This window comes from Lissotriton vulgaris, chromosome 1_1 (assembly GCF_964263255.1).
Source record: "Lissotriton vulgaris chromosome 1_1, aLisVul1.2, whole genome shotgun sequence".
Classification (NCBI taxonomy): Eukaryota; Metazoa; Chordata; class Amphibia; order Caudata; family Salamandridae; genus Lissotriton; species Lissotriton vulgaris.
The window spans coordinates 1,900,495,653-1,900,515,261 of NC_141685.1; the positions used below are offsets into that span (position 1 = coordinate 1,900,495,653).

The 19,609-nt window shown below is 43.8% G+C and overlaps 1 protein-coding gene across 1 annotated transcript in view; it reads right to left on the reverse strand.

The window, feature by feature from the left end:
- Positions 1-19,609, reverse strand: part of ADAMTS20 (ADAM metallopeptidase with thrombospondin type 1 motif 20) — a 1,033,120-nt gene that overhangs the window by 175,296 nt on the left and 838,215 nt on the right. The window lies entirely within an intron of this gene.

A 19,609-nucleotide genomic window follows, 5' to 3' on the forward strand; every position in this document is an offset into this window, starting at 1 on the left:
AGGGTATAATGGCAATCAGAAGCTACTTGTTCCCAACTGTAACAACGAGGGCCGTTTGATGTTGGTGTCCTGGTATACCTGTACTGCAGACATCCTAAACTGGGGAGCAAGTACTCTTTTTAGCATTTGGCTCTCGGGGTAATGTGTCAGAGTAGTCCAAAGCTTATTCGGGGAGGTGGTGTGAGCTAGAGATTCAGAACTCAGCAACACAACAAATACCATTCCATAAATCAGTGACTGGTCAGTGTGTTTTTCTATGAAAAGGAAAAGTAGTATAATTTATGGAAATCAAAATGCTATGTACAAAATTATAAATATATATAAGGGGGCATTTGGAACAACCAATGAGGCCACTCTTTAACGGTTTTTGCAAATTAAAGCAGGTAAACGTTAGAAAAGATAACAAAAGTCAAATAACCCTCTAACACTGGCCAAGACCCCATAGGTTGGAGGCACCTTTAATAGTTTCTGTACCACCAGACTCTAACCCCAAAAACCACAATTCCACCAAAAATGTTTATAACAAAAATGTGCTGTGCAATTTTATAATGAGAGACCTACTGAAACCAAATGTTTAATAGTAAAAAATACACTTTTCACCATTATCAACAATTTAAGAAAATTACTAAAAATATACAGATATTTAGCATTTCATTATAGGAAAGCCATTGTTATGGGCCCTGATATATCTTCATGGTACAAATTAGATACAATTTAACATTTCAGTAATACTCGTTTTTTCTTCCAATAAACCAGTTTGCCAAGTAGCCTCTGAGAACCCAGAAACTCCATGAGACCACACACTTCAAAGGCACACTGACAGGTAACCTCCAGAATTGCTGAACTCAGTAAAACCTCTGCCAGGGGCATGTATGCTGGCCTGAGAGATTTTTCTTTTTAAATCTGTTTATTGTGGTTTTGATCTTTTTAGGTTCCATTTCATATAGATTAAATCAGTAACACCATAGGAGGTTGCAACTAGTCCTTAATTTAAACCAGTGGTTTCCGGTGCTGAGAGTACTTAATCAACAACACAGGCTCGTTTCAGGAGCACCAGTTAAGTACACATTAATTTATGGGGATATTAAGTTATTTAACCAGAATCACAGTATGTTGAGCCGATGCCAAGACTCAAACCTAGTTTTCCAGCTCTGAAGTCGCCAGCTCAGGCCATTTTGCCATTTACTCTCCCGACTTTCATGGTTAATAGTTGGTTCTGTTTTAGGCGGCTCTAACAGAAGAAACGGTGCAAGCTGCCTCTTGATGAGAGCCCAGGCACATATTGGGCCTCATTTATGAGGCTGTGCGTCAATTTTACGCCACTGGTGCGTCACTTTTGGTGATGCACCAGTGGCGTAAAAAATGCGCCTTGTTGCGCCATATTTACAAAGTGACGCATCTAAGTAGATGCGTCACTTTGTAAACCCCTGCTCCACATTATACCTGCGCTAGGTATAATGTATGCAAGGGGGGGCGTATTGACGCAAGAAAGGGTCGTAGAAGTGACGCAGTGAAATCTATGAGATTTCACTGCGCCACTTCTAGGACACAAATGCGTCAATTTCTTACGCCTGCCTCACAGCAGGCGTAAGACTGACACAGGTTCTTTCACATGGGGCTTAAGTCACTTTTGTGACACACTCTAGCAATGCGTGTTTTTTAGAAACAAGGGGACCCCATAAAGCGAACCTGGGGTAGAAATGTATTTTTAAGAAACAATGGTTCAGGGTAGGCCTAATAAGGTCCTAAAGGAAAAAGTGAAAAAGCGAGTATTTAATAAACGCTAGGGAGCGAAAGGTGTAGGTACAGGTAGGAACTTTTATTTACTCTTTCTTTTTTTTATATATACACAAATCTTTATACTGTATTTCAGGTACTCAAGTGAATAATAAGGTGCAGGACGTGACATAAGTGATCAAAGTGAACGAACTGTCACACAACAACAACAAGGTTAAAAACACAACAAATATATACAATGAAACGAGTGTATTTCCTTGGGTGGGTCGACGGCGTTTCGATCCATATGACTCTAGATCATCATCAGGACTGTTGAGCCTCCTGAAACTGCAAGATTATGGGTTTGAGTTAAAAAATTATTATCTACCTACAGATATACTTGAACTTTCAGCAAATTATGTGCTCCCGGGGAATAAATGGATTCTCATGCACATGTTTATGTCATTTTCATGCATATTTTATCAAAGTAAAAAGGGGCGCATAGCTGCCTCACCTATAGTGTGCTGCGCATAATTAATCAGAGGGGACAAGACTACTTAAGAAAACATGCACAAATTAATTAATTAAATAGATGTCTCAATTTTCAGTACCTTGCCAGTGCGTTATCAGGGTTATTTGGCAGGGTGACTGAATTTGCTGTAGCTTTCCAGAGGGAATCTGAAGGCAATATAAAATAGTTAAAACCAAGTAATGCCAGATTGTGACAGTAGTGATTAACTTACAGGTTTCAATGTTTAATGTTTTATGGTAGACGCCACTGTATTGGTCAAGGACTAGTAGCCTGGATTAAGGAACATGCAGTTCCAAAATTAAATTAAATTAAATTAAATTTCAGTGATAGTCTTTAGGTTAGGGGCAATCATTTCAATGGGTAGCGATAGGTCAGTGTCCTGCTGGGATTTATAGGCAAGGTAATTGAGAGACAATTTACGAGTTGTGACCTTTAAATCATTAAAAATTAAAAATGGTTTAGACTAACTTACTGAATTTTTTCAAATGGTAGGAAACCAAAGAACCAAGTAGCGCTCTGTCACTGTTAATTTGGACGAGGGTCCTACTTGTGCTTAAAGGATAAAAACAATGGGAGTAGGTTATTAAGGATATAGATTCGGAAGGCCTAAGTACAAGGGCGACAAGACAACTTACTTGTTTATTTAAACGTTCCGCAGGCGCGGTCGTCGCTATGGCGATATTTGGTATACAAGCCTGAAACTAGACAGGCAGTTTGTCAGTACGTACGAAAAACTAGATTAAGTCAAGAAGAATTACGAGCAAGAGGGCAAGGCGGGGGGATTTACTTACTTAATTCTGGCGTAACGGTGCGGCAGGAAGGTGGTCCGAGTGCCTCGCTAGTAACTGCTCACAACGGAGAGTAACGCACACGCCTCCATTAATAGCGGGATTGCGCGCGCAGACACGGTAGTGTGTGAGAGCGGCGCATGCGTGGCAATGAGTCTCTGGCGCGCACGCGGGCACAGTAGTGTGTTACACTGGCACATGCGCTGGACTGTTTTTTAGGAGATGGCTCGGAATTTGAACACAGCTTTTTGTAGAACTGATATTTATGATTGGATATTGATATTAATGATCGGTATAATTGTGGACATTCTAGCAAAAAGGTTGTAGCGCTACGATTTCATTACACGTTCTCATCCTTACAACAAATTATTAAGCACAACATTAAGCCAATGGTGCAATATGTAGTTTCTTGGGATGAACATTAGTGTGCAGCTTATTATGAGAGTTCATGTGCACATCTTACAGTCAGTAAATGTAATGAGTCTTGTTTTCAAGGGTGTACAGCTTATTATGAGAGTTCATGTGCACATCTTACAGTCAGTAAACGTAATGAGTCTTTTTCTCAAGGGTTATGCAATAAACCACCACTTGTATTAGTTCAGGTGCACATATACCATTCATCAAGAGAATTGAGTCCTTTCTCAATGGTTTTGCAATTAAAAATCCATTTGCATTCCAGCCGATTCAGAATTGTCTGTTGATTACCACCTCTTGTATTTGGCACAAGTTTGTCAATAACCTGCCACTTCAGGTCATTTTCGGAGTGACCCAGTTCGAGGAAGTGTTCAACCAAGGGGGCCGTTGTCACTTTGCAGCGGATCCTGCTCCTGTGTTGAGATATTCTTGTTTTTATCTGTTGGGTTGTTTGTCCGATGTAAAGCAATTTGCAGGGACACTCAATACAGTAAATAACATTTTTAGAATTGCAATTGGTGAAAAAATTAAGGGTGTGCTTACAGCTTCCATACTCAAATACTTTAGTGTTCGTTGTGAATTCGCATGCCATGCACTTATTACATTTAAAATGCCCTAAGACTCGTGGCAGATTCAGTCTTGTTTCAATTGTGTTGTGTTTGATTGGGTAGCTGGCTGCTCTCACAAGCTGGTCTTTTTGATTGCGACCTCTTTTAAATGAAAAGAGGGGAAGACCGGTGTTCAACTCTAAGGGGTCTAGTACATTCCAATGTTTTTTAATAATTTTGGTGAGTTTATTGCTAGCTGTGTTAAAGGTAGTCACACAGGTAATTTTTGATAAGGCTTTTTTAGGGTGGGGTTCAAGCAAGTATTCCCTGTGTGTATACCAAGCCCTTTTCATAGCCCTTCCTACAAGTTTTCTGGGGTAGCCTCTAGCAGTTAATTTTTTGCAGAGAACTTCTGCCTCGGTGAAAAAAATCATTTTTATATTTACAATTTCTTCTGATTCTCAGAAATTGACCATACGGGAGGCCGTCCCTCAGAGCCCTGGGGTGTGCGCTATGATATTGCAAGAGGGTGTTGCGTTCCGTGGGTTTACGGAATAATGTGGTGTACAGTTGTTCATCCTCACATTTAATGGTTACATCTAAGTAGTCGATTTGATGTCTATTGTGTGAGTAGGTGAATCTCAGGTCTGTTTGGTTGGTGTTTAACCATGTGCAGAAGTTATGTAATGTTTCTTCTTCGCCACTCCAGATCATGAGGACATCATCGATGTACCTGTGCCATGATTTTATCTGGTCGCGAAAGGGATTTGTTTAATTAAGGATGATATTTGTTTCTAGTTCATCCACGAAAAGAATCGCAAAATTGGGGGCAAAAATTGCCCCCATAGAAGTACCCTTGCACTGCCTGTAATAGGTGTCTTTAAATAGGAAGTAGTTCTTGGTTAGAGCTATTTCAAGAAGACTGATTTGAAATTCTGTTGGTACTCGGTGTGGTGCTGGACGGTTGTTTAAATGTTTTTTGATTACATTGATTCCCTTGTCCTGGGGGATGTTCGTGTAAAGTGACTATGTCTAGAGTCACCAATATTTCACTGTTAGGATGGAATGGCTGTGACTCAATGAGATTAATTAGGTGTGTGGTATCTTTAACATATGCAACAGTGTCCTGAACCAAGTCTCTAATGAAAAAATCAATATATTTGCCCAAGGGTTCCACAACTGACCCGCAGCCTGAGAGTATTGGTCTTCCAGGGGGGGCGTTCTATATCTTTATGAACTTTTGGAAGTGTGTAGAGTACCGGGGTACGTGGGTCTTTGTTGTTCAGGAATAAGAATTCATTTTTACTTAGGAATCCTTGGTCAAGTGCTTCTTGGGTGATACAAAGAATTGTTTCACTTATATTTTTTACGGGATTACCCCTTAGTTGTTCGTAGTGATCTTTATTGTTGATTTGACGCATGATTTCATTATCATAAGTGGTGCGGTCTTGGATGGCTATCCCGCCACCCTTGTCGCATGGTTTTATGACAATTTCACTGTTTTGTTTTAGTCTAATCAAGCTGTTTTTCTCCTCTTTGCTGATGTTATAGGGTGTGAATTTGTAGTTATCTTTCAGCTTCCCCAGATCACGTAACACCAGGTGTTCGAAGGTAAGCACTTCTGGTGGCATAGTTCCACTGGAAGGATTGAATGTTGAGGGCGGATGTAAGCCTGTGGCATCATTCTTGTTAGGGCCCTCGCGGTCTTTAAAGAAAGTCTGCAATCTCACTTTTCTAAAAAATTGCATGATTTCAGACTGGATGTTAAACCAGTTCGGTTTTTCAGCAATCACAAATGATAGCCCTCTGCTGAGAAGAGCTATGTCTGTTGAATTTAACTGGTGCTGAGATAGATTAAATATTGGTATTGTCTCCAGATTAGTATTAGGTACTGACATAGTGTCTAGTATTGGTAGCCCCATTGGTAGTATCTGTTCCTGGTCTGGCGTTCCCCCGGGGGGAAGTTGTATCTGGGTCTGGATCGTGCCTTCCCTCTCCCTCTCCCTCTCCCTCGTGGGGGGTCTGTGTTCCTGGGCTGGCCTCTCCCTAAAAAATGGGGGTTTGTACCAGTGAAGGTGCTAGGGCCTTCTGATCCCTCCGAACCTTCCGATTCAACTGAGGATTCTGAGAATGTTACCGGTGCTCGGTTTCTAAACCGGCCCCAGGATCCCGTAGGGACTCTTTGCTGGTCTGGAGGGCCTGCAGTGAAATAATCCTCCCGTAGATACGGATAGGTTTTTTCTTTGTTATATTGGTTAATGTCCTTGGAGACTTTTGTAGTTTTTTTATGGTGTTCAAAACTCTCAAAATCCTTTATGGTACGATCTATTTTCTCTAAAGCTGATTTGGCATCCGCCAGGCTGTCTAGGTCGCGGATTGCCTGTTCTAGTGCTGCAATCTCTTCTAGTTCTTTTTTGCTATGTTCTAGGGCGGTGTCGATGCCTAGCACCATCCAATGGCGTGAACACGTTGTACCTATATGATAGAAACATAGCTTAAATGTAGGGTCTTGAATTAAAATAGCTGGAACGTTACGCACCTGGAGGCCTATTGGGATGACCTCTGCTCTTAGATAGTCTGTTAGCATGCGAGCATGAAGTTCTGTGCGTATATGTTTTTTCTTTAGGTGTTCTAGTTGCGCAAGTTTTTCACTAGCTGTATCTGTAGGGGCCCCAGGGTTGGTTACGGGACCCTTAAACAGGGATGGACCTGCAAGTTTACTGGCAATATATTCCTCCGTGTAGGTAATGGCTGTACTTGTAGACATTATCTAGAAAGGAAGACAGTATTTCAAGGTATTTGAAGAAAAACCACTCAGTGAGTGATACCCTTGCAGTGTAGCCACTGCGCATGTAGTGTTTTTTAGAAACAAGGGGACCCCATAAAGCGAACCTGGGGTAGAAATGTATTTTTAAGAAACAATGGTTCAGGGTAGGCCTAATAAGGTCCTAAAGGAAAAAGTGAAAAAGCGAGTATTTAATAAACGCTAGGGAGCGAAAGGTGTAGGTACAGGTAGAAACTTTTATTTACTCTTTCTTTTTTATATATATACACAAATCTTTATACTGTATTTCAGGTGCTCAAGTGAATAATAAGGTGCAGGACGTGACATAAGTGATCAAAGTGAACGAACTGTCACACAACAACAACAAGGTTAAAAACACAACAAATATATACAATGAAACGAGTGTATTTCCTTGGGTGGGTCGAGGTTGAGTTAAAAAATTAATTAATTAATTAATAGATAATAATTTTTTAACTCAAACCCATAATCTTGCAATTTCAGGAGGCTCAACAGTCCTGATGATGATCTAGAGTCATATAGATCGAAACGCCGTCGACCCACCCAAGGAAATACACTTGTTTCATTGTATATATTTGTTGTGTTTTTAACCTTGTTGTTGTTGTGTGACAGTTCGTTCACTTTGATCACTTATGTCACGTCCTGCACCTTATTATTCACTTGAGCACCTGAAATACAGTATAAAGATTTGTGTATATATATATAAAAAAGAAAGAGTAAATAAAAGTTCCTACCTGTACCTACACCTTTCGCTCCCTAGCGTTTATTAAATACTCGCTTTTCACTTTTTCCTTTAGGACCTTATTAGGCCTACCCTGAACCATTGTTTCTTAAAAATACATTTCTACCCCAGGTTCGCTTTATGGGGTCCCCTTGTTTCTAAAAAACACTACATGCGCCGTGGCTACACTGCAAGGGTATCACTCACTGAGTGGTTTTTCTTCAAATACCTTGAAATACTGTCTTCCTTTCTAGATAATGTCTACAAGTACAGCCATTACCTACACGGAGGAATATATTGCCAGTAAACTTGCAGGTCCATCCCTGTTTAAGGGTCCCGTAACCAACCCTGGGGCCCCTACAGATACAGCTAGTGAAAAACTTGCGCAACTAGAACACCTAAAGAAAAAACATATACACACAGAACTTCATGCTCGCATGCTAACAGACTATCTAAGAGCAGAGGTCATCCCAATAGGCCTCCAGGTGCGTAACGTTCCAGCTATTTTCATTCAAGACCCTAAATTTAAGCTAGGTTTCTCTCATATAGGTACAACGTGTTCACGCCATTGGATGGTGCTAGGCATCGACACCGCCCTAGAACATAGCAAAAAAGAACTAGAAGAGATTGCAGCACTAGAACAGGCAATCCGCGACCTAGACAGCCTGGCGGATGCCAAATCAGCTTTAGAGAAAATAGATTGTACCATAAAGGATTTTGAGAGTTTTGAACACCATAAAAAAACTACAAAAGTCTCCAAGGACATTAACCAATATAACAAAGAAAAAACCTATCCGTATCTACGGGAGGATTATTTCACTGCAGGCCCTCCAGACCAGCAAAGAGTCCCTACGGGATCCTGGGGCCGGTTTAGAAACCGAGCACCGGTAACATTCTCAGAATCCTCAGTTGAATCGGAAGGTTCGGAGGGATCAGAAGGCCCTAGCACCTCCACTGGTACAAACCCCCATTTTTTAGTGGGAGGCCAGCCCAGGAACACAGACCCCCCACGAGGGAGAGGGAGAGGGAAGGCACGATCCAGACCCAGATACAACTTCCCCCCGGGGGAACGCCAGACCAGGAACAGATACTACCAATGGGGCTACCAATACTAGACACTATGTCAGTACCTAATACTAATCTGGAGAAAATACCAATATTTAATCTATCTCAGCACCAGTTAAATTCAACAGAAATAGCTCTTCTCAGCAGAGGGCTATCATTTGTGATTGCTGAAAAACCGAACTGGTTTAACATCCAGTCTGAAATCATGCAATTTTTTAGAAAAGTGAGATTGCAGACTTTCTTTAAAGACCGCGAGGGCCCTAACAAGAATGATGCCACAGGCTTACGTCCGCCCTCAACATTCAATCCTTCCAGTGGAACTATGCCACCAGAAGTGCTTACCTTCGAACACCTGGTGTTACGTGATCTGCAGGAAGCTGAAAGATAACTACAAATTCACACCCTATAACATCAGCAAAGAGGAGAAAAACAGCTTGATTAGACTAAAACAAATAGTGAAATTGTCATAAAACCATGCAACAAGGGTGGCGGGATAGCCATCCAAGACCGCACCACTTATGATAATGAAATCATGTGTCAAATCAACAATAAAGATCACTACGAACAACTAAGGGGTAATCCCGTAAAAAATATAAGTGAAACAATTCTTTGTATCACCCAAGAAGCACTTGACCAAGGATTCCTAAGTAAAAATGAATTCTTATTCCTGAACAACAAAGACCCACGTACCCCGGTACTCTACACAATTCCAAAAGTTCATAAAGATATAGAACGACCCCCTGGAAGACCAATACTCTCAGGCTGCGGGTCAGTTGTGGAACCCTTGGGCAAATATATTGCTTTTTTCATTAGAGACTTGGTTCAGGACACTGTCGCATATGTTAAAGATACCACACACCTAATTAATCTCATTGAGTCACAGCCATTCCATCCTAACAGTGAAATTTTGGTGACTCTAGACATAGAGTCACTTTACACGAACATCTCCCAGGACAAGGGAATCAATGTAATCAAAAAACATTTAAACAACCGTCCAGCACCACACCGAGTACCAACAGAATTTCTAATCAGTCTTCTTGAAATAGCTCTAACCAAGAACTACTTCCTATTTAAAGACACCTATTACAGGCAGTGCAAGGACACTGTCGCATATGTTAAAGATACCACAAACCTAATTAATCTCATTGAGTCACAGCCATTCCATCCTAACAGTGAAATTTTGGTGACTCTAGACATAGAGTCACTTTACACGAACATCCCCCAGGACAAGGAATCAATGTAATCAAAAAACATTTAAACAACCGTCCAGCACCACACCGAGTACCAACAGAATTTTTAATCAGTCTTCTTGAAATAGCTCTAACCAAGAACTACTTCCTATTTAAAGACACCTATTACAGGCAGTGCAAGGGTACTTCTATGGGGGCAATTTTTGCCCCCAATTTTGCGATTCTTTTCGTGGATGAACTAGAAACAAATATCATCCTTAATGAAACAAATCCCTTTCGCGACCAGATAAAATCATGGCACAGGTACATCGATGATGTCCTCATGATCTGGAGTGGCGAAGAAGAAACATTACATAACTTCTGCACATGGTTAAACACCAACCAAACAGACCTGAGATTCACCTACTCACACAATAGACATCAAATCGACTACTTAGATGTAACCTTTAAATGTGAGGATGAACAACTGTACACCACATTATTCCGTAAACCCACGGAACGCAACACCCTCTTGCAATATCATAGCGCACACCCCAGGGCTCTGAGGGACGGCCTCCCGTATGGTCAATTTCTGAGAATCAGAAGAAATTGTAAATACAAAAATGATTTTTTCACCGAGGCAGAAGTTCTCTGCAAAAAATTAACTGCTAGAGGCTACCCCAGAAAACTTGTAAGAAGGGCTATGAAAAGGGCTTGGTATACACACAGGGAATACTTGCTTGAACCCCACCCTAAAAAAGCCTTATCAAAAATTACCTGTGTGACTACCTTTAACACAGCTAGCAATAAACTCACCAAAATGATTAAAAAACATTGGAATGTACTAGACCCCTTAGAGTTGAACACCGGTCTTCCCCTCTTTTCATTTAAAAGAGGTCGCAATCTAAAAGACCACCTTGTGAGAGCAGCCAGCTACCCAATCAAACACAACACAATTGAAACAAGACTGAATCTGCCACGAGTCTTAGGGCATTTTAAATGTAATAAGTGCATGGCATGCGAATTCACAACGAACACTAAAGTATTTGGGTATGGAAGCTGTAAGCACACCCTTAATTTTTTCACCAATTGCAATTCTAAAAATGTTATTTACTGTATTGAGTGTCCCTGCAAATTGCTTTACATCGGACAAACAACCCAACAGATAAAGACAAGAATATCTCAACACAGGAGCAGTATCCGCTGCAAAGTGACAACGGCACCCTTGGTTGAACACTTCCTCGAACTGGGTCACTCCAAAAATGACCTGAAGTGGCAGGTTATTGACAAACTTGTGCCAAATACAAGAGGTGGTAATCAACAGACAATTCTGAATCGGCTGGAATGCAAATGGATGTTTAATTGCAAAACCATTGAGAAAGGACTCAATTCTCTTGATGAATGGAATATGTGCACCTGAACTAATACAAGTGGTGGTTTATTGCATAACCCTTGAGAAAAAGACTCATTACGTTTACTGACTGTAAGATGTGCACATGAACTCTCATAATAAGCTGTACACCCTTGAAAACAAGGCTCATTACGTTTACTGACTGTAAGATGTGCACATGAACTCTCATAATAAGCTGCACACTAATGTTCATCCCAAGAAACTACATATTGCACCATTGGCTTAATGTTGTGCTTAATAATTTGTTGTAAGGATGAGAACGTGTAATGAAATCGTAGCGCTACAACCTTTTTGCTAGAATGTCCACAATTATACCGATCATTAATATCAATATCCAATCATAAATATCAGTTCTACAAAAAGCTGTGTTCAAATTCCGAGCCATCTCCTAAAAAACAGTCCCGCGCATGTGCCAGTGTAACACACCACTGTGCGCGCCAGAGACTCATTGCCACGCATGCGCCGCTCTCACACACTACCGTGTCTGCGCGCGCAATCCCGCTATTAATGGAGGCATGTGCGTTACTCTCCGTTGTGAGCAGTTACTAGCGAGGCACTCGGACCCCCTTCCTGCCGCACCGTTACGCCAGAATTAAGTAAGTAAATCCCCCCGCCTTGCCCTCTTGCTCGTAATTCTTCTTGACTTAATCTAGTTTTTCCTACGTATTGACAAACTGCCCGTCTAGTTTCAGGCTTGTATACCAAATATCGCCATAGCGACGACCGCGCCTGCGGAACGTTTAAATAAACAAGTAAGTTGTCTTGTCGCCCTTGTACTTAGGCCTTCCGAATCTATATCCTTAATAACCTACTCCCATTGTTTTTATCCTTTAAGCACAAGTAGGACCCTCGTCCAAATTAACAGTGACAGAGCGCTACTTGGTTCTTTGGTTTCCTACCATTTGAAAAAATTCAGTAAGTTAGTCTAAACCATTTTTAATTTTTAATGATTTAAAGGTCACAACTCGTAAATTGTCTCTCAATTACCTTGCCTATAAATCCCAGCAGGACACTGACCTATCGCTACCCATTGAAATGATTGCCCCTAACCTAAAGACTATCACTGAAATTTAATTTAATTTAATTTAATTTTGGAACTGCTTGTTCCTTAATCCAGGCTACTAGTCCTTGACCAATACAGTGGCGTCTACCATAAAACATTAAAAATTGAAACCTGTAAGCTAATCACTACTGTCACAATCTGGCATTACTTGGTTTTAACTATTTTATATTGCCTTCAGATTCCCTCTGGAAAGCTACAGCAAATTCAGTCACCCTGCCAAATAAGTCTTCCTTGCCTGATAACGCACTGGCAAGGTACTGAAAATTCAGACATCTATTTAATTAATTAATTTGTGCATGTTTTCTTAAGTAGTCTTGTCCCCTCTGATTAATTATGCGCAGCACACTATAGGTGAGGCAGCTATGCGCCCCTTTTTACTTTGATAAAATATGCATGAAAATTACATAAACATGTGCATGAGAATCCATTTATTCCCCGGGAGCACATAATTTGCTGAAAGTTCAAGTATATCTGTAGGTAGATAAAAATTTTTTAACTCAAACCCATAATCTTGCAGTTTCAGGAGGCTCAACAGTCCTGATGATGATCTAGAGTCATATAGATCGAAACGCCGTCGACCCACCCACGGAAATACACTCGTTTCATTGTATATATTTGTTGTGTTTTTAACCTTGTTGTTGTTGTGTGACAGTTCGTTCACTTTGATCACTTATGTCACGTCCTGCACCTTATTATTCACTTGAGCACCTAAAATACAGTATAAAGATTTGTGTATATATATAAAAAAGAAAGAGTAAATAAAAGTTCCTACCTGTACCTACACCTTTCGCTCCCTAGCGTTTATTAAATACTCGCTTTTTCACTTTTTCCTTTAGGACCTTATTAGGCCTACCCTGAACCATTGTTTCTTAAAAATACACTCCAGCAATGCGTCACTTTTGCGCCATACAGATACGTCAGAAATACTGACGTATCTGTAACTCCTTGCGACATGATGCATCATATTATAAATATGACGCATCCAGCATGTCGCAAGGAGGGCACAATGAAAAGTGACTCATCGCTGTTTTCATGCAGCGATGCGTCACTTTTCATAAATGAGGGCCCATTGTTTTTACAAAGTAGCCACTGGTTGCAGTTAACCATCACAGGATTCATGCCTCCAAATGTAACCACCTTCTTGTTCTCCTTTCGTATCTCCTGCATAGGTGTGTTGCGGCCTGAAGAGTTGGCAGTAACGTATTCATATTTTTCTTTCCAAAACAGTGTCAGTCAGTGCTATATCAGCAAACTATAACCACATCTAATCAAAAGGGAAAAACGCCCTTGCCTTTGGCAGTTCCTGCCTCATGTTGTGTAATCTCCTGTTAAGATTGTATTCTTCCTGCATTGTCTGAAACCAGTGTCACTCCTCTCAGATATGCTATGATGTAACTTGGGAATTGACTCGCCGCTGAGGCCTGCACTGTGTGCTCAGACCATGAGGGAATTTCACTCTGTGGTTCTGCAAAGGGTATTTTCTAAGGTCATGTCGTATTGCCCTTTTTAGTGAGGTATGTTCACCGAGTGCCCATTTGCTTACGCCTTTTTGACACTTTATCTTAGCATGTGCTTCCTTCGGTTTCCACTGCATGACAAGGCACCTCTCAGGCAAAAAGTAGGGCTAGATTTCTGAACCAAGAACTGGTTCTGCTCGCTTTAGGTCAGGAAAAGAGCCACAACATACATGTTTCTGGTGTGCAATTGAGTCCCGTGTTTGGTCAAGTGTACAAGTATGTAAAAATCTGTCCCCTGTACTACCGAAGAAGGTCATTAGGGCTAAGCATCTGGGAGTAAGTTAAGTCGAATAGAGAAAGTTAAATTGCACATATTTAAGTTGCACATTTATAGAGATGTTTTATGTATACTCCTTCACTCTCTCCCATTCAAAGTCCAGAAGGGCCCCTGTGCACTGCCATATCCGTGCTTGTCATACAATGTCAACAACCTCAACTTATCCCAGGGACGCAGAAAATGTACATGCTCTGGCTACCAAGTCAAGAGCAAGCCTTCAAATTGGGATAGTAGGGTCATATTCAGGGGATGTTCAAGTTTTAGACATGCACCATTACCAGCATTGATTGCCACTCTCACTAATCTAGCCATCTGTTAGTACTTCATATTCTGATGTATTGTATGTGGTACAGCAGAGATTTCACTCAACAAATTTGTGACAAAAAGAAATGATTATGATAAAACTTTACGCAAATGATGATAACCGTGTGCATCGTAAAAGCATGCCGTTGGTAGAACAGTAAATTTTATAGATCATATTCAATTTCAATAGACAACTGTTATGTTGTTTAATGACCACAGACAGCAGGTAAATATGATTCAACTCTGCTTTATTTATAAGTAAATAAAGCTACTCCGAGGAGCGCCGGCCGGCGCTGCAGTCAGTACAATTCTTGGCGCGCAATGCCGTTGCGCGCGCATCGCCGCCAACATGGCCGCCGCACGTCACGTCTGCGTGACGTGCATAAACTAGAACGCTACATATCTCCCCCTTTTACTGAACTTTAAGCAGTCACTTACATATTATTGTCCAATTCAAAGTCTCGAAATCTGGAGGGCCTTACCACCTGCCTTCCGCTCCTGGTAACCCTGACAGGGTTCCCCGGAGTCTCTTGGTACTGCATTCCAGTTCCTTCCATTTCTTCACTCGCCACTCCACCATCATTCATGCTTCTCCCTGGCCGGTCCGTCTCAGCTCCTTGACTCTCGCTCGCTTCTTCACCTTCTCGCACCTTCTCTGCACTTGCTCCACCACATTGCTCACTTCCGCCTTGTCCCCTTTCCGTATTCAATTCGTCCACTTCTTCCCATTCCATTCCAGGTTGTTCCCATCTCAATACCTTGTTGCACCGGGCCATGCGGTCCTGAGACCACACGTTTCCGTCGCTCAGCAGGGCCGCTCGATCATACACTTCTTTGACTTGCATTGGCTTGCTATACTTGCTGTCTCCTTTCTTCTGTAGAGTGGCTAGCTTTACTCTCACCCACTCTCCCTTTTCCAAACCTGTCCCTTTCACATTCCTTCGTTTGTTGTAGTGGTTGGTGTAGATTGTTTGTGCTCTTTCCAGGTTGGCCCGTACCACTGCAGGGGACCACTCGCTGGTGATGACCTTTTCCTTCCAGATCCTGTTGTCATGCGTGAAGGGTTCTCTCCCTCTCAATATTTGAAACGGGCTGTACCCCGTGCCGGTGGGGGTTATTCTGTAGGCCCACACCATGTTCTCTAGCGCTTTCTCCCAGTCGTTGTTGCTGGATATGGCAGCTTGTATGGCTCCCATCACTACCCTAATAAATCGCTCCACTAGGCCATTTCCGGCTGGATGGTAAATCGCCGTGTGTTTGATGGTGATGCCGTTTCTTTGCATAAACTTGTTCCACCTTTCCGACGTGAACGGGGGGCCATTATCGCTCAGAATGGACTTGGGGATTCCTTCCCTTGTGAATGTCTCTGACAGAAACTTTAAGATGTTCTCTGTGTCCATGGACTCGTCCACTCTCAACTCCGGCCACTTAGAGTATCGATCCATGAGTACACACACGTACTTCTGTGTGCCCTGGTCATCTAGGACGGGTCCCAAAATGTCTATAGATAGTTCTTCCCACGGATTTAAGGGGGGGTCAAACTTCCCTAACGCTGGCCTCAAAGGTTTTAGGGTCTTGTCCGCTCCTTGACATTGTGGACACTCCCTGACATGCCTTTCCGCCCTTATGTCCATGCCTGGCCACCAGTAGTTTTGTTTAGCTCTTGCCTTGAGTTTCCCTATACCTAAGTGGCCCTCGTGCAGCAGGTCCAAGAGCTTGGTGGTGATGTTCCTTGGGGGGATCACCTTGTCTCCTCTGTAGATGAATACCCCCTCATCTCCTAGCGACAGTTCTTCCCTCACCTCGTAGTACGGCTTCATGCTCTCACTCACGTTCCTCTTGTCTGGCCATCCTTGTACAGTGTGCATTTTCACTTCCTTCATATTTGTGTCCTCCTCATATGCCTCTGTCCATTCTTGCAGGCTGATTAGTTTCTCCTGGTCTTCTATGAGAGCTACCAGCTCCCCTCTGCCTGCAGGGTCTTCCTCCCCTGGTTCCATGGCGGCCGCCCTACTAAAGTAGTCAGCTACTCGGTTCCTATTCCCGGGGATGTACTCCACATCATACCTGAACTCGAGTAATTTTAGAGTCATTTTGGATATCCGGGGAGTGGCGCTGGCATGTCCACTGGACGTTAGTACCTTTACCAGAGGCTTGTGATCTGTCTTTAGTAGAAATCGGGTGCCCCACAGGAATTGCCGGAATCTCGTCATGGCCCATACCACCGCCAGCATCTCCTTCTCAATCACGCTGTATTTGCTCTCGGTGTCCGTCAATGCCCTGGATGCAAAGCTGATTGTCTCCATCTCACCTCTTCCTCGGTCTTGCATGAGCACGGCCCCCAGGCCCTTGTCACTAGCGTCGGTCGTGAGTACTGTGGCGCCTTGTGGGTCGTATCCCTTGAGTGGGACAGCTCCTGTGACGTCCTTCTTGATAATCTTGAACTCGGTTTGCGCTTCCAGTGACCATTGGAACGCTGTGCTCTCCCTGGTCAGTAACCTCATGTGGTGGGTCTTCGATGCAAAGTGTACCACAAACTTGCTGTAGTATTCCGCCATCCCCAAGAATGACCTGACCTCTTCCTTTTTCTTGGGGGGTGGAGCCTCTGCGATTGCTTTTACGTTTTCAGCCTTGGGTGTGATGCCCTGCACTCTGATTTCATGTCCTAGGTACGTCACCGATTCCAGGCCCAATCGGCACTTGGACCACTCTGCTGTGAGGCCTTTGTTCTCCAACGTCTGTAGCACTCTTCCCAGCTTCTGGTCGTGGTCCAGTCTGTCACGACCCATCACCAGAATGTCGTCCTGGAAATACTGGACGCCTTTGATGTCTCTGAACAGCTGGTGCATCATTTTCTGAAAGACTGCAGCCGCCGAGGCCAGTCCGAACGGCATGCGGCAGAACCGGTAGCACCCGAACGGGGTGATGAAGGATGTAAGGCTTTTGCTGTCCGGGTGTAGTGCTATCTGATGGTAGGCTGAGGTCAAGTCGATAGTGGAGTACCACCTGACTCCCCTGGTCTTTGCCAACCTCTCCTCGATTCTAGGGGGGGGAAATTTCTCCACGACAATGTTCTTGTTCAGTTCTCTCAAATCCACACAGAGCCTGACCTTCCCGTTGGGTTTCATGACTACCACTAAGGGCGCCAGCCATTCTGCGCAGGTGATCGGTTCGATTATGCCCTTCCTTTCCAATTCTTGGAGCTCCGTCTGGACTGCCTCTCTTACTGCTATGGGCACGTTCCTCACCTTGTGGGCTACAGGGGTGGCTCCTTCCTTGAGCACGATCTTGTGTTGGAATTTTTCCATCTTTCCCACTGTGCCTCCAAACACTCTTGGGTAGTTCTCCTTCCATTTGTTTAAATCGGGCCACTCCTCCGGTTCCATGAGCAATATTTGTTCCTTCCCTCCAGGGTCCAGTTTAATTCCTAGGTCGCCCTGGTCTAGCCACCCCAAGACGGAGGGTCCCTTCTCCGCAATGTACAGCTTGCACCATGCTGATCGGCCCCTGAACTCGAACATCAAGCGTCGGAACCCCACCATCGGGATACGATCGCCATTGTATGTGACCGGTCTAATGTCTAGCTTTTCCAACTTTGGGCCCAACTTCGGTCTGAACTCTTCCTCCCACACGGCACGTTGAACAATGGTGTATGGGGATCCTGTGTCCGCCACAACGCTGATGGTGATTCCACCCATTGACATTTCCAGTACGGGTTTGGTCGACCTCTTCCCTTCCACGCACAGTACCTGGTCGTAGATGCATAAGACGGTGACCACATCTTCCTCCGCGATCTCCTCTAGATCTTCCTATCCTTGGTCGACACACTTCACTATACCTTTGGATAGCTTCTTCCGGCACACTTTCTCGTAATGACCCGTGATGCCGCAGTGCAGGCACTTGGCCCGGAACGCCGGACATCTTCTATCGTGTGCCTCATGCGACCAGCTTCCGCACCTATAGCACGTTTTCTTGCTGTCGTTGCTTGTTTGCTTCCCTTGCAACCCTGAGTTTCCCTGCCATCTGTTGGCTCCTTTGGGAGTTGGATTCTTGCCCCTCTGGTCTCTGCGGTGATCTTCCTCCTGTACCCTGTTCACCATTGTTGGGGTCGCTGCCTCTTTCTTGGTTGCGTCAGCGCATCTCCGTGCGAGTTCCGCCCTTTTTATGATGACCAAGACGTCCTTGAGCGTGGTGTCACCGCTTGCCCATAACTTGTCTTGCACGTTCGTGCTCGTGGTGTGCATCACTATCTGATCCTTGATGAATTCGTCTTCCCACAGTGCATATTTGCACGTAGCCGCCAGCTTCCTCAAGGCCGCTACATATTCTTCTATGGTTTCTCCAGCCCGTTGTTTTCTCTGCTGGAAGTTAAATCTGTCCACTGACACGCAGATAGTGCTGCGATAACGTTCATCTAGGTCTTCCACTGCATGGGCATACACGTCGTCATCGGTGTCATCTCTCTGTTTGGGCACCAGACTCTTGTAAATTCTGAGTCCCTCCGGTCCCAGGTTCAGCAACAGTATGCGTTTCTTCCTTTGGGGGGTGAATTTTTCTTCATTTTCGTCCTCCAGGACCCCTATGAAATTATCAATATATTCTTTCCAGTCCTCCCACTTCATCAGTGGTTCTCCGGGTTTCGGTAGGAATTGCACAGGTGCTATTGCATATCCCGCCGGTGTGCTCATTTTTACCTCCCTGGTAACTGTTGTGTTGGCGTCTTTGCCGGTGGGACTACCTGGGGTGCTGTCCTTGATCCCTGTGCTCGTTTCTCCCTGGGGACTCTCGGTGCTAGTCCCCACCTCCTCCACTTTGGTAGCCAGCGATATTCCTCCCTGGCGTTGTTTCCCAGGAATGTTGTGCGTAAGGCCTAGCAGCCGTGGGGTATTCGCGCCACCACTCTGGCCTATTCGCCGCTTCTGTGGGTAGCTGTGGCACTGCCACGCTCCTCGGATTCGCCGTACCTCAGGTGTGTCCTGCCTTGTCCTGGTGATTCGTCTCGTCGGCAGGGCAGTGCAGGGTAAACCTTGCCCGGGTCTGGATGGGCCGGATGACTGTGTCTGGTTCTTTCTTTTTCTTGTGGCTGCCCACGTGGAGGATCCTTTTTTTTTTTCTATTGTGGTCGTCTGGATGGTACCTCCCGACCTCTTCGCCACTGTAATGTTGTTTAATGACCACAGACAGCAGGTAAATATGATTCAACTCTGCTTTATTTATGAGTAAATAAAGCTACTCCGAGGAGCGCCGGCCGGCGCTGCAGTCTGTACAATTCTCGGCGCGCA